The following is a 12,724-nucleotide window of genomic DNA, read 5'->3' as shown; positions in this document are numbered from 1 at the left end:
CTAAACCCCGACCAGCAGTTAATAGGTTGTCGCCCTTTAAAGTTGTTTTTAACTAGCACCCGGAGCAGCAGTTATTCTTTTGTCAGAGACAGATACTAAAAAAACATAAAACACATTAACACCACAAAATTCAATGCATTCACAGTTAAATATAAAGTGCATGACTTACAATCATCAAACCTCACACAATGTCCACACTGAATCTGCCCCAACTGCTGCCGCTGCTCTTCTAGTAAAGTAAATGTATATCCATTAAAATAATGTTTTTAATGCATTACAATGTGAATAAAATATTTCCCTTCAAATCACAACCTACCACAACAAATGTTTGGCGTGCCTTCTGCTGAGTGTCTGCACTTCTGCAGGTGAGAGAGAGAGAGAGCGCTGCTTCTGCTCTCCCTTTAAAGGCTCCCCAGGGTCCTAAAACCATCCCCGTTACATAAGTGCATTGCTTGTGGGCTATATTTTGTATGCAGTGTTGGGCAAGTTACATCCAAAATATAATACATTATATATTACTAGTTACTGTCATTTGAAAGTAATTAGTTACATTACAATATTACTATATCTGAATTGTAATGCGTTACACTACTTGTGTATTACTTTTGAGTTACTTTCAACAAAATAGCAAAAAAAGATAAATCTTGTCCCACTGGCAGATTTTTCTACTTATTTCAAGTGAAAATTTACTTGAAACAGGTGAAAATTGTCAAATAAGTTATTTTTCTGGTGTTATTTTTCTGGTGATGACTCTAAATGTTGAAATAGCAGTAAAACCACATTCATTGATGAAATGACATAAGGGATGGAAAGGAGGGATGGCAGTTTTACAGGGGGGATGATTTGGACCGTTTTTATTTCAGGGGGGATGATTTGGACCGTTTTTATTTCAGGGGGGGATGATTTGGACCGTTTTTATTTCAGGGATGATTTGAACCGTTTTTATTTCAGGGGGGATGATTTGGACCGTTTTTATTTCAGGGATGATTTGAACCGTTTTTATTTCAGGGGGGATGATTTGGACCGTTTTTATTTCAGGGGGATGATTTGGACCGTTTTTATTTCAGGGGGGATGATTTGGACTGTTTTTATTTCAGGGGGGATGATTTGGACCGTTTTTATTTCAGGGGGGATGATTTGGACCGTTTTTATTTCAGGGATGATTTGAACCGTTTTTATTTCAGGGGGGATGATTTGGACCGTTTTTATTTCAGGGGGATGATTTGGACCGTTTTTATTTCAGGGGGGATGATTTGGACTGTTTTTATTTCAGGGGGGATGATTTGGACCGTTTTTATTTCAGGGGGGGGTGATTTGGACCGTTTTTATTTCAGGGGGGGGTGATTTGGACCGTTTTAATTTCAGGGGGGGTGCCATCACATCAGCCCTCATCCCCCCTCAACTCGAATACTGCTCACACGGAACTCAGAACTTCTTCATAAATAACTCCCAGAGAGAAAAAAAACACCAGCAAGCTAACAAACAAACCAATAAAGCTCTCAGAGTTAACAAAACGAACCAGCAATCAACAACTCGCAGCTGTTTTAACCTCTCCTCCTGATGGGCTGCAGGTGTGGTTTAAGGCTGATTTATGGTTCCGCGTTACACCAACCACTGTGAGCCCGGCTCGGGCTCCTCGCCGCGCGTAGCTCCTCGCCGACTCCGCGCTCATATATATTTAATAAATGTATAAAGCCCATATATTAATAAAGCCTCACTTGGCCAGCCCTAACGCTGAGACCATGGTAGATTTAAGTTACACGCGGACACGCCGCACTGTTGACTTTTCCCTGCCGGCTCTGCTCACTGATCAGTCCCCACACAAACAGTGTCCAGCGGCACTACGTTCCGCAGCGCCGCGTTCCCAACGCTTTTTTCTGTTGTCGGGATGTCTCGCGGACGCGGTGTTGGTGAATTCTTTAAAAAACAACAGCTAAACGGGTTAAAATGCGTTGTAACGCGCGTTACTTAGATTGTAACGAGTAAAATATTACTGAAAATGTATTAGTAATGCGTTATATTACTGCGTTACAGCAAATAGTAATACATTACTGTAATTGCGTTACTTTTGTAACGCGTTACCCCCAACACTGGTTGTATGTAATGTAATGATGGGCTGCCTTTTTTTTTGAGTGGTTACATTTTATTTAGCAAGGAGAATTCAGCAGTGTCGTCAGTGATATGTGTGTAGGTATCAATGTGTGTTGGCATGCATAATCTTGAGTGTGTTTGTGTGTGTGTGTAGCAGGCCAGAGCATCCCGAGTGAGAACACAAGCTAACCAGAACCGGAAGGGACGGATCTCAGTGCTCTTCACAGAGTTCGAAAGAATGAAAGTCATGATCCACTTGTTCAGAGGTATCTTAAAATAAGATAAGATAAATATATAAGTAAATAAATAAATAAATTATCCAATATATTTTTAGAGCAGCTGTATTGGTGGACATTTTTATCCTTAAGGAATATTTCACTAGTAACTTTCACTAGTAACATCATTTTTAACATGCTTTTAACACTATTAAAAGTCTTGGGCAACATCCCTCAAATGTGTCTAAAAGAGTGTAACAAGAAAAACTTCACTCTAGTAATCTTTTCCTGGCTTTTTATTACAGTGTTTTTTTGCGCCGTGAAAAATGCTTCCTTTCCCCCCTTTCCTGTCAATCATTGCTCCGCTCCTCCTCCAAACCTCCTCCTCCTCCAGCCATACGCTCACAGCGGCGTCGGAGCGACAGGCGAAGCATGCACGGAAAAGCAGCAGGGCGAACCACAGCAAACAATCATAAAAATAAAGGCATGCAAGCAGCACTGTCCCCTTATCTTAAGCCCAGTCAGTGGCCGCGGGTCTTCTTAGCAGTTTTCCTCCGGTGATTAGAACAAAAGAGGCGTGTTAAGCCTCATTTATGGTTCCGCGTTAAATCGACGCAGAGCCTACGCCGTAGGGTTCAGCGTATGGTGCGCGTCGCCGCGTAACCCTACGCCGTAGGCTCTGCGTCGGTGTAACGCGGAACCATAAATCAGCCTTTATGGTGCGCTGGAGAGGAGAGGAGACAGGGAGCTGGGTGGAGGGGGCGGTGATTTAGCGGATCGTTACGTAACGATCCGCCACCAAACCAGGTGCGCCGTTTTTGCACAGTCATGCGGAAAATCCCAGAAAGCACACAATACACTGAATGTTAAAAGTTCGTTGTTTTTTGGGTGTAATTGATGTCAAGACACCCAACAAAACACAAAAAATCTAGAAAAATGTGTTTTTCATGTCACAATCCCTTTAAATACGGTACCCTGAATAGATAGTATTTGTTTACTTCTTAACACTGGTTGTGAGTCTTGAAAAATATCAAATTCATTTATTTTAATATATTTTGTGTTGTTTGCAGGTGTCCTTCCAATATTTCGAGGATTTGTGAAAAAACTGCAGCAGGAAAAAACAATGGTGCACCTGCTGCATGTGGAAATGGTGGCCCTTGTGAGAGAGCTTCTCAGCAAATGTATGAAGGCAGAGGCTAACCCACTGAGTGCAAAGGAGATCCTCAAGGTTGATGTCCGGAGCAGAGATTTGCAGCTGTCAAACAAAATGCTTTGTGTCGGAAGGTTCTCCTATTCTGCGATGACCAAGGCCCGTATTCAGAGGAAGATATGGGTTGGAAATATCTACAGCTCTCTCAGAGAAGGGTACATGAAATCAGCGGAGTTCCTACTCAAAAATCTCCCCCTGGACAACAGCATAGTAACCTCACTCTATGCTCTGAGTCCATTTCTAATGCAGTGTGACTCTGTATGTGGAGCCCAATGTTGTTCCCTCAGAAGAGCTTGGTGGACTACAGGAAGAGGCTCTCGCATACCAGATTGATGCAGACCTGGTACCTTATGCCCAGACCTACATTGAAGAGGATGGCACCAAACGCATAGAGGAAGATGTAGACTGGTGGAGCCGAGTTGCATCTCTGAAAAATCCAGAGAGAGGTGCGAGGTATCCCACCCTCTGTAAGTTGGTCAAAGCTCTTCTTTCCATCTTCACAGGCCCACTGGTGGAAGGATCATTCAATGTAATGGATGACATCCTTGAAGCAGACAGGTGCTCTATGAATGTGGAAACATATGAGAGCCTTGCAGTTGTTAAGTCCACAATGAAAGCCAGGGACTGGACTGCCTCAAATATGACCATAGACCAGCCTTTGAGGCGATCCTGCCTGTCATCATACCAAACTTACCAGTTACATTTGACAAAAAAGAAAGAGAGTGAACAGGCACAAAAGGAGAAAAGGCTGGATGCGGCAGCAAAGATGCAGACATCAAAGGTGGTAAACAAACTGGTACAACAGTACAGGAAAACCAAAAGGCTGGCAGCCACCTCCTCTGGACCAGCCAGACATCCTCCCTGCTCTGGACCAGCAACAACCTCCTCTGGACCAGCCAGACATCCTCCCTCCTCTGGACCAGCAACCACCTCCTCTGGACCAGCCAGACATCCTCCCTGCTCTGGACCAGCAACCACCTCCTCTGGACCAGCCAGACATCCTCCCTCCTCTGGACCATTAACCACCTCCTCTGGACCAGCCAGACATCCTCCCTGCTCTGGACCAGCAACCACCTCCTCTGGACCAGCCAGACATCCTCCCTCCTCTGGACCAGCAACCACCTCCTCTGGACCAGCCAGACATCCTCCCTGCTCTGGACCAGCAACCACCTCCTCTGGACCAGCCAGACATCCTCCCTGCTCTGGACCAGCCAGGTTCTTCCCTCACTTTTATAGCCAAGCCAAAGCATCCTCTACCTCTTCTGCACTAGACTCATCAAATGTCTCTAGAAATATGTTAAAAAGGAGGGGAGTCAAGGAATATAAAATAAGCACAGATCAGAAAAAAAGAAAGTATTAATGAACTGGCTGGTCCCTCTCCTGGACCAGCCAGACATCCTCTGGGCCAGCCAGGTTCTTTTTTTGTTGTTATTCAACAGTTGCACTGTAAGGGCCTGATTTACTAAAGGTTTGCATGCGTAAAAACGTCTGCAAACTTGACATCAGCCGCAAACCAATGTGCAAGCTGATCTACTAACAGCGTGCAAAGAGGACTGCGCCTCTAAAATGAGCAAAATAGCACAAGCTGTTGTACTTTTGCCCTGATGAATAATCAATATGGGGCGTACCCGCCAGAAAGCGCTAAATACTGGGAGGGGAAAATGCAAATAGGTTCATTTACCACACGCAATAAGATTTACTAAGCCTGAAAGTAATTGCGGGGATTGTGATTGCGTCTGTATTTAATGCGTTGGAAAGGAAGGTGCTAATCTGCCCAGAATTACGCACCGATGGCTGCTGTTATTGTGGCAAGGAGGCGACATCGACAAAATCAAAGAATACGCAGAGAGAGTCTTTCGGACTCGTGTAAATTTGTTTGGAATGAATGAAAACCAGATAGTTGAAACATATCGACTATCTAGCGATTCCATCTTGGAGCTGTTGAATGAGTTAAGGGCTGATTTGGAGCCAGTCACAAGCAGGAGTAACGCCAAACAAATTAAAAATAAATTGCCCAGTCCCAATACACCCACTACCCCTACTTTTCAGTCCTACCCCTACATTTTTCGCGTTCCCGTGAGGGTAGTGGTGTCCCAATTCCTCTCTGAATCTTTTTTTTTTTTACCTTGTCTGCACACATATTAATGATTGATACCATGAAGGTAGAAACCAAAGGTATATATATGTGCATTATTACTATATTTAATATATATATTAAATATATATATATATATTATCCAAATTTATTTGGATAAACTGAGCCCAGGTTGGGGATCTTAACAGTTACTTTTATGCCTGAAAAAATATTAAAACTTAAAGTGGCATATTAACAGCGCTACAGCGGAAATTAAAACAGCTTCTAGTTCTCGGCTTCCTGATGTGGTGTGACGTATGTGCAAACGTAACTACGCAGTTGCTTACGTACACGAACATAAACCACACAGTAACATAGCAACTGGTGTCCCAATCCCTAGGGAAGATTACAAGGGCCCTACCTATTTTTAGGGCTAGTGGTAGTGGCTGAGGGCTAGTGGTAGAAAGTAGGGGGTGTATTATATAAGCGTCCGAATTTTCACCTTTTCCTGCTTCTTGGCATCTAGCGTTGCCACGGTAACGCTTTTGACTGAGAAAATTATTGCCCTTCTAGGCACGATGGATCCACATGTGTTTATGTATGCTATGTGTGGGTGCACGTTCCGGTTCAGGCTACATTAACGGATAGGTTTTTTTTTCACCATGCCTAAAAACCCCATCTGAATGAATGGGGCCATTTGGCATGAATTTTGACAAAAACTTTCCTTAAAATCACAGCTTCATGAAATTTGAATATGTTGAAGTCCACAGCGTGGCGAGCCAGGGAACATTTGTATGATGTCTCTATGATAACTTGTTGCCTAGCAACAAGCGTCCAAAGACAAGAAGATTTTTACAAACATACTTTATTTACACTTGCAAATCATACGTTACATTTTACCTTGACCACAAAGTCACAACCTCAGTCACAAAGAAGTCCTCATAGCACCAAATTTTAAGAAAACTGTCTGTTACGAACTGAACATACTAGGAGGTTCAGGAGCAACAATAGTAGAAATTTCCCGGGAAGGGAAAAAGGTGACGGCTGGGAGTTTAAACAAAATTCAGGGATTTTATTAACAACCAAGGACTCAATAATTGTTAAACACAAAACAATCCTCCAAAAACCGAGGACAACAAGGACTAACCACTTAACAAAAAACAATCCACTCAAAAGGAGGGACAACCAAGCACGATCAGGACAACTCAAGAATAACACCGGTCTCTAGGAACCAAATTAACCTCGCTACACACTTGTAGGATACAACTAAATCAAAAAAACACTGGCAGAACGCAAGGTGGTGAGACAGCGGTTCTGGGGAGCACTGAAGCAGTCCACGGACACCAAACACAGCAGACGGCACGGTCCACACAGGAGAGCCCCCCGGCAGCTCCAGTCCACTCTCCTTAGTAGCAGTCTCCTGATTGTCACACCTGCGAAGCCTCCTGATTGTAGATGGGCCACAGCTGCAAGGCACCATCCCAGCAGCTCCTACACATGCAGAAAAAGTAAAACACCCACACACACACACACTACGGCACGTAACCGCTCTGCACGGTTACGATCTAAAAGCTCGTACTCAGTACAGTTAAAATCCCCACCCAGAAATATAAAATCCTCCGGACAACAGCAATTCAGTCGGGTGTTGACTTGTTCTAAAAAGTTCTTCCTCTCTGTACCGTTAATAAAAAACAGTGTATAGTGCTCAAACTGTGCTTTAATTAAAAAAACATCGTCCTTTAACTACATACTCTACCTCTACAAACTCTGGAGTAAACAATCTGGAGAACAGGAAGCCTACGCCCCCACTTTGTGTAGTGTTGTGACTGAGAACCACCTGTCCTTCCCACTCCCTGTCTATTCCAGTCTACCCCCCCCCACCCGCAAAGTTCCCCCTCGCAGGTGAACATTTTACAAGAAGCACTTTACAAGAAGGGCCAAAGCAGACTCCACCTGCTGTGCAGACTGAGGTCCTTTGGAGTGAGGGACGGCCTCCTGAGGACCTTCTATGACTCTGTGGTGGCGTCGGCCATCTTTTATGGTGTGGTAGCAGCATCACAGCAGCAGAGAGGAAGAGAATGGACAAAGTGGTGAAGAAAGCCAGCTCTGTCTTGGGCTGCAGTCTCGACCCGGTGGAGGTGGTGGGGGAGAGGAGGATGGTGGCAAAGCTGTCCTCCATCATGGACAATGCCCCCCCCCCCCCCTTCATGAGACTGTCAGAGCCCTGGAGAGCTCCATCAGTGACCGGCTTCGTCACCCGCGATGGGTCACTGAGAGGCATCGCAGGTCCTTCCTCCCCGCTGCATCAGACTCCACAACCAGGCCTCCTGTCAGTAGCCAACGGACAATAATTTGTGCAATAACATTACAAGATGTGCAATATCATATGTGCAATATCTGGCTGTCTACCTCACTGAAACATCCAAGGAAGAATGACAAAGACCAAGGCAGGTTAATTCTTTATCTATTTTCAGGGAGAGCAAACATTCCAACAGCAGTCCCAAAATGGCTGCTCACAGGGCCTGGGTTCAGACAAAGGTCAACACCTATATGGAAGAGAGAGAGGGAGTGCTGCCTCTAGTGGGCAGGTGAGGTTATGACATGAACACAAGACACAGAATATCACACCCTCCCATCCTTGATGAAGACAGTCTGAAACAGTGCCCTGTAGGAATCAAGTCCCTCAAGGCACATAGCGGTCTGGGGGACGAGACTCCCGGCCAGACCTCCTGAGCACTGGTGGGGCTGGTGGAGTGGCCGCTGGTGGGTCAGGTGGGGAGCACTCCACATTGGTACTTTGCTCATACCCGGAGGGATCGGTAGTTATGTCCATGGGTGGGGATGAAGAAGGACATGGAACTTGGGGAAACTCCCTAGGAGCATCGGCGCGTGATAGGGTAGGTGATGGGGGAGGGGAACGATGGCGTACGTGGTCAACATGTCTTCTTACCCGCTGACCACTACCCAGCAGCACTGTGCATGACACTGGACCCGTCACCGACTCCACCGTGCCAGGAATCCAGCTGGGCCCAACACTGAAGTTCTTGGTGTAGACGGGAGCCCCCTCCTGGAGACTCCGGGCTCTGGCATGCTGATCATGCTGTTCCTTCTGCTTCCACTGCTTGTGTTGCACTCGAGACTGGAGGTCTGGGTGCAGAAGGTCCAGTGTAGACCTCAGCTTCCCATTCATCATCAGCTCTGCAGGAGATTTGCCCGTAGTAGACTGGGGGGTGATCCTGTAACTGAACAGAGCACGTGACAGCTTTGCCTCCACTGAACCGCCTGAGCTCTTCTTCAGGAGGGACTTTAGTGTTTGGACCGCCCTCTCAGCCAGGCCGTTAGAGGCCGGGTGCCAGGGGGCAGTGGTGACATGCTGGATACCATTCCGGACCATAAACTCCTGAAAGTCTCTACTTGTGTAGCAAGTCGCATTATCAGAGACCACCATCTCAGGCAGTCCAAATCTGCTGAAACAGTCTCTTAGACATTCAATGGTGGCAGCCGTGGTCGATGAGTGGAGAGGATAGCCCTCTATCCACTTAGAGTGAGCATCAATAATTACCAGGAACATACGTCCCATAATTGGACCCGCGTAATCTATGTGTATCCGTCTCCATCGCTTGGCTGGCCACTCCCACGGATGCAGGGGAGCGTGAGTCGGCATTTTTCGGTTTACCTGACAGATGTTACAGCCCCTCACCAGCCCCTCGACATCCGCATCCAGCTGTGGCCACCAGACGTAGCTCCGTGCCAGGCCCTTCATTCTGGTGATACCGGGGTGTGACTGGTGCAATTGCTGCAACACGGCTGGACGGCCCCTTGTAGGGATGACAACTCGGGCCCCCCAGAGGACACACCCCCCTTGGATACTGAGTTCATCTCATCTCTGGTAATAGGGAGCAAAACAGGGATTAATTACCCCACTAGGCCAGCCCCGCCCGACATACTCCCACACCCGGGCTAGAACAGGGTCCCGACTGGTCCACCTCTCCACTTGTCTGTCAGTCACTAGGGGGGTATCCAGGTGCTCTAACATCATCACTGTACCCCCATCCTCTGGATCTGCCCCCTCCTCCTCCCCGGAGGAAACAGGCAGACGGCTGAAAGCGTCAGCATTTCCATGGTCCTTGCCTGCTTTGTAAACCATCACATAGTTATAGGCCCCCAATGTCACCGCCCACCTCTGGACACGGGGCGAAACCATTTGAGGCACCATTCTAGCCTCACTAAATAGACTGAGGAGGGGCTTATGGTCCGTAACTATGGTGAACTTACGGCCATACACATAGTTGTGGAACTTCTTCACTCCAAACATCACAGCCAGACCCTCCTTATCCAGCTGTGAATAGTTCCGTTCTGCAGCAGTCAATGTACGAGATACAAACCCCACAGGTCTCTCTGACCCATCTGGCATTCGGTGGGACAACACCGCCCCCACCCCATAGGGCGAGGCATCGCACGCCAGGACCACCTCCTTCTTTGTGTCATAGTGCACCAGGACCTGGGAAGACTGAAGAAGAGTTTTAGACCTCTCAAAAGCTGCCTGCTGGGTTGGGCCCCAACTCCACCGAACATATTTCCTGAGTAGGGAGTGGAGAGGAGAAAGAAGGGAAGACAGATTAGGGAGGAAACGATGGTAATAATTCAGCAGTCCTAGATAGCTTTTCAGCTCTGAAACAGTCTTAGGTGTGGGGGCATCTTTTATGGCGGCCATTTTCTCTGTTACTGGGCGGAGCCCATTCCTGTCAATCATGTGCCCCAGATACATTACTTCATCCTGGAGGAAGGAGCATTTCTGTCGCTTGAGGCGCAGCCCATGGTCTTCCATCCTCTGTAGCACCTCCTCCAGGGTTTTCAGATGCTCTGCCTCTGTTGGACCACTCAGAAGAATATCATCCAAAAACACACTGCAGTGAGGGATTCCCCGGAGGATCCCCTCCATAATCCTCTGAAAAATAGCAGGACTAGATGATACACCAAAAGGCAAACGCTTATAGGTATATAGGCCTCTATGGGTGTTTATAGTGACATACTGCTGGGAGCTCGCCTCTAACACCACCTGTAAATAAGCGTGGCTCATGTCAAGCTTGGAAAACTGTTCTCCTCCAGAGAGCTTGGCGAATAGATCTTCCACTCTTGGAATGGGGTATTGCTCTACACTGGAGGCCTGATTAACAGTCACTTTATAGTCCCCACATATTCGGACCCCCCCACAAGGCTTGAGTATGGGCACTATAGGTGCAGCCCATTCTGAGTGAGTCACTGGTTCAATAATCTTATCTTCAAGAAGCCTATCCAATTCGGCTTCCACTAAGGGTCTGACAGCATAGGGGACTGACCTTGGCTTGAAGAACTTCGGCTTAGCCTCCGCATCCACATGGATAGTCGCTTTGATGCCCTTCAGAGTTCCAAGCTCGTCTTTGAACACTGCGTCATGCTTCATCAGTACTTCCTCTAACCTGGTGGAGCCAGGTTTCGGGGGGTTGTTGGGTGCAGACTCCACCTGATGAATGGAGTGGACCTCCATGGCTAATGCTTGGAGCCAACTCCGCCCTAGGAGATTGGGACCGGAGCCAGCCACCACGATAACTGGTAGCTCTCGAGAACCATTCTGGAGTTACAGTGACCCGGGCCATGCCTTTAACCTGAAGCCGCTCGCCGGTGTAAGTCTTCAGCTTTATTGAGCAGGTGTCTAACTTGGGCATAATAGCTAGATTTCTCAGCTTAACATACTGCTTTTGACTGACAATGGTAACACTACAGCCCGTATCAACCTCAAAATGGACTTCTGTGCCATTGATAAACACTGACTGTAGGATAGGGGGCACCTTCTGATTGTTCTGTCCTACCATACATAAAGCATGCATGGAGTACATATCCTGCTCTGATTCAGAGCTACTACTACCCCCATCTCGCAATAGATGTGTTCTACGGGACCTCCCCCCCACTGCCTTGCCCTGGGGACCTGACTGACCCGGGGTGGGCTTTCCTTTGGATCTACAGGCCCGAATTAGATGCCCTTTTTTTCCACAGCCATGGCATGTCTCGGCGGCAAAACGACAGTCGGAGGGTGAGTGCCGCCCCTTGCACCTGAAGCATTGGGGCCCCGGAGCTGGTGAGACGTGGGCTCGCTGCTCCGAAACCTGGTAGACCGCTTCCCCAGGCTTGGCTCGGCCTGCTGCTCCAGCTTCCTCCCTCCACAGGGCCTGGATGTCCCGCACGTCCTTATCAGCTGTCTCCATGGACTGGGCGATCTCCCAGGCCTTTTTGAAGTCCAGCTCCCGGTGCGACAGCAGTTTCCTCTGAATACTGTCATCATTCACACCACAGACCAGCCGATCTCTCAACATCTGTAGTAAAGTGTCTCCATAATTACAGTCCCGTGCAAGCTTCCTGAGATCAGCCACATATTCTGCAATGGACTCCCCTGGACGGCGTGTCCGGGTATTAAACTTGAACCTTTGCACAATCTCACTGGGCTTAGGGTTGAAATGTTCCTTTAAGGTAGTGACCAAAAATGCAAAGTTTTTTTCTCCAGGTGTAGCCGGGCTCACCAAACTCTTCCATAGACTGTATGTTGCTGGGCCACAACAACTGAGTAAAACGGCTTTCCTCTTACCAGCATCAGTGATCTCATTAGCTGTGAAGAAAAACTCCAAGACTTCACAATACTCTTCCCATGTTTGAGATTGGCTGTCAAATGGCCCGACGGTGCCTATAGTGGCCATACTTGCTTCTCTCCCCCTCCAAAGTTTATCCTCGTCGCCAATGAAACATCCAAGGAAGAATGACAAAGACCAAGGCAGGTTAATTCTTTATCTATTTTCAGGGAGAGCAAACATTCCAACAGCAGTCCCAAAATGGCTGCTCACAGGGCCTGGGTTCAGACAAAGGTCAACACCTATATGGAAGAGAGAGAGGGAGTGCTGCCTCTAGTGGGCAGGTGAGGTTATGACATGAACACAAGACACAGAATATCACACTCACACACACTCTACCTGCTTTTTTTTGCACTTTTTCTTTTCTTTCAATCTACTGTATATACTGCTCATATTTTTGTAATTATATATATTTTTTATTTTTTACTTTTTAGTCTCTTTTACCCCTCCCCTGCATGTGTGTGCTAAGTGTACA

The 12,724-nt window shown here is 47.1% G+C and overlaps 1 pseudogene; it reads right to left on the bottom strand.

The window, feature by feature from the left end:
• Positions 1-8,273: 8,273 nt before the first annotated feature.
• LOC133423725 (uncharacterized protein K02A2.6-like) lies at positions 8,274-11,940 on the bottom strand (annotated as a pseudogene).
• Between the last annotated feature and the right edge of the window lie 784 nt (positions 11,941-12,724).

This window comes from Cololabis saira, chromosome 22, assembly GCF_033807715.1.
Source record: "Cololabis saira isolate AMF1-May2022 chromosome 22, fColSai1.1, whole genome shotgun sequence".
In the NCBI taxonomy this organism is placed as follows: domain Eukaryota; kingdom Metazoa; phylum Chordata; class Actinopteri; order Beloniformes; family Belonidae; genus Cololabis; species Cololabis saira.
Note: the sequence above shows the minus strand (reverse complement) of the source record. Positions and strands in the feature narration are given on the sequence as shown.